This window comes from Euprymna scolopes, chromosome 21 (genome assembly GCF_053919585.1).
Source record: "Euprymna scolopes isolate OS-2025 chromosome 21, ASM5391958v1, whole genome shotgun sequence".
Classification (NCBI taxonomy): domain Eukaryota; kingdom Metazoa; phylum Mollusca; class Cephalopoda; order Sepiida; family Sepiolidae; genus Euprymna; species Euprymna scolopes.
The window spans coordinates 19912215-19915871 of record NC_136502.1 but is presented as its reverse complement, the minus strand read 5'-3'; positions in this window follow the sequence as shown (position 1 = coordinate 19915871).

Below are 3657 nucleotides of genomic sequence, written 5' to 3'. Positions count from 1 at the left end.
TGAGTTGACACTAAGTTATATCCTTCCAGGTTTTTGATTTTTACTGTACCCGTCAGAACCATGATAAAAGAAGTGGGTTAAATGTGTTTATTCAAAGTTCACCTTAACAAAAGACAACACAATATAAAATAAAGAAATAAAGAAATAAACAATTAATACCTGTCCCCAAACAATTGAATGCACATAATTGTAGAACACATGAACGGTTTATTTACACATTAGAGCTTCCTCCTATGAAGAGACCCGAGAAAGAGCTAACTTAACTCTTGGAAGGGCCAGCAGAAGGAGAAATAAAATCAATGAAATTTCTTGAATCTTGTGAGAACTAGGAAAAAAAATCATGTGTCTTCTGAAATCTCAAGATCTTTCTCTAAAGGGACACAACTCTGAATTTTAAAAGGGAAGCATCGTTAGGGGAGGTAAATCTGTCATCTTTACATTGCTGTAAATTAGTGTCAAAAGTAAACCAACTGTACAGAGCAAATAAAATAATTTCTTGTTGGTCTGTTAAATTTCTTCCGTTATTGCTAGTAAAGAAAGAAGAACATTGCTATGACTACTACTGTCACTACTGCCGAGAGACGTCACTGTTCACAAAGCTGTCTTCTTACAACATGGCAATGAGACATTCTCAGCTGTTTTCTGTAAAAGATATGACGATAGACCACTAATACTAAATTAGTATGCAAATCAGGTCTGTTATTTCAGAACGTTTGATAATAATAAAATAAAATTTTTAATAACTCAACCCAAGAGAAACAGGGCCAATTCTTCGAAATGGCCCAGAGTCTCAACTAGTATAAACAACCTCACCTCTATACAAAGTTGAAACGCTGAAGAGATGTTTTTCAATCATATGAGTATGATTAATTTGTGACGTCCGTTTTATAAGTGTCACTTTTTGAATTTCTATTTTTTGTTTTTGGAAACGAAAGTTTATTGAGTATTTTTATTTCACTTTATTAATTATTTAGTGAATAATTTTCTTTTTTAAAAAAAGAGCAAGACTTTTCAGATGTTACCATACGATGACACCAATAAAGATTCCTTTCAGAGAATTAATCACGATTCATGCAAAAAAGGATCATCTTATGCGGGCATGAACTCTTTCAGAGAAATTCTCTTTTATTTGAAAATGCATTTTTATGTGTGTTTTTATTTAGCTTGGCGGCATAATCACGTCGACACATCAGTTCCTGCCAGATAACTAAAGTTAAGCAACGATGAGCCTGGCTAATATCAGATGGGTGATCATTTAGGAATACTTGGTGCTGTATAGGGTGGCAGGACAGCACTACTATCAAAGGAAAAGTTAGATACCTCCTTCCCTCCACTAGTCTGTGGGAGACTCCTGGGAAAGGCCGAGAACCCACTTCAGCCCCATGAAATGGGTAACGTGAGGTCATGGAAACGTGATGTAATACGGAAGCAATCATGAATAATTCTGTTCATGGTTTTGTATATCATTCTGTTGATCAGGAGATCCTTTTGGGTAAGAATGATCAAGACAATCGCCCAGTAGGGCACTGCTTAGAAAGAAACTGCAACCTACTTCCTGTATAACTGCAAAGAAAGCTGTCGCAATACATCAAACACTTTCGAAAAAACAGCATGAATGGGGTTGTGAATAATGAGCAACAATGAATTCATGAATTCCTCGAGGGAGAGACATAGATGGAGACATAGCTGGCAATGCCTGAATCAGGCAGGACATCACTTGAATGAATATAGCTTAGATATTTTCTATGGAAAATGCTGTAACTGAACTGAATAGTTTTATTTCGATTTAATATTTTTTTTCTATGTCATTTCCTATATAAAGCTGAACACAATATCTGAAACATTAATTAAGAAAGGGTACATAACCCAAAAAATAAAAAAGAGTAATGCTAACAATAACAATATAGACATACTGCCTACAATATAAGAATAGGTAAAAAAAAATTATACAGAGTGACTAAAAAGTGTGGCCATTGCAATCTGTAATAAAATTCACAATCTTTTTGCAAATAAACTATTTGTTACAAGTAAACTTCAGTTTATGCCTTACTTGTCCACCAAGTTTCAGCCATGAATGTCCAACAGTCTTTGATTTATTATCATTCAGTGATAAGCATGCTAGTCAAAATTTTTAATCACTGACACACTCCTCTCTTGGCACTGCTTTAATATTGGCTGTGATGAGCCTTTTCAGTTTTGGAAAAGTCTGAGAAATGTTTTGATATTTTCTTTGAAATAACAACACAGACAAAAATCCGATAAGTCTGAAGCCTGTTCAGGATCACACCTCCTACTGATGAGACGATCACCCAAGTATCTTCACATATCATAGATTGGCAATAAGATTGTTAGACACTTATGATCCGAACTTGATCGACAATATGTGGAACATTTTTGGAGCTTGCAACAGTGTTGACATGACACAAGCATTGTCATTCTTGAAGAAATAAATGAAAGAAAAAGCCCAAAAAAAAGGAAGAAAAAGTCTAAAGTGAAACGTAATCTAGTGGGAGGATGATCTCTATTTTCTACAGACTCACAGAGAAAACGTGGCTAGTGTTTCTCTGCTCTATCGTTATTTCCATCGAAGGTATTCGGCTGAGTTCCGATTCCTGGTTTCTCCCTTCAAGATACTCATAACAACAACTCATCTTATTATGATTACTTCAAAGAATTTTGCTTTCTCCATGTGCCTGGCATCAAACGAATTTCCATGAACAAAGTTTCTTTCAGAAAACTGAATAACACATACCGTTTTCCTGCCGACTGCAATATGGTCGTCTTCAAATCTAAAGTCAACAAATACTCATTAAAAAGAGCCCACATAAGTATTCAAATTATGTCCATTCAATTAATCATTTTCAATCCTCTGATAATATTCTTCATCATTCAACTGGATATCTATCCATCGCATTAACTTATTCATATAGTTGCTTTTCTCTTTAATAATTGGTGTCTCATGAGTTAAAAAAAACTTGATTGATTGTGAAAATTAAAAAGAAAACAAATATGGTCGCCCTCAAATAATTAGTGGATACAAAATCATATTTTATTCATTTAAACCATTTTTTTTTTTTCAAATATTTTATCTTTCCAAATATTAGCACACTTCCTCAGCAATAAATCAATCTCAGTTCTTAGGAATTGTCGCAAATAGTTGTTTGAAATAAGCATCGCGGCAAATGTAAGGAGATAAGACTTTTGCTTCAGCAAACTAAAATCTGCTAATAACATTTATTTCTATTCCGGAAGATATCAGAAGTAGCGGATTGTACTCTAGAATTACCCAACCATATTATAAATCGGCCTTCAAGCCAAAGGAGGACATCTCTTTTTATTCTTTTTAGGTAGTGAGGAGATAAGCAATTTCTGCGACAACGTAGATTCCATATATGTTTTAGTGTTTTGCAGTAGAAAGCTTTTCCTATACAAGTCAGAATTGTCCTTGCATATACGATGCCAAACTGGTAATTTCGCATCGTTAACTCTGGTGAAATTTGCAAGGAAATAAGTGACTTTTTCTCCTCCTTTCCACAAGATTATCTGCTTGTCTTTTGCAATTTATTTTGTTTTTCTTTGTAAAACCAAATCATACTTCAACTGTTCAAAGTGTACATGGTCTTATATTAAGAGAATCAGTTTGCCCTATTATAAGCC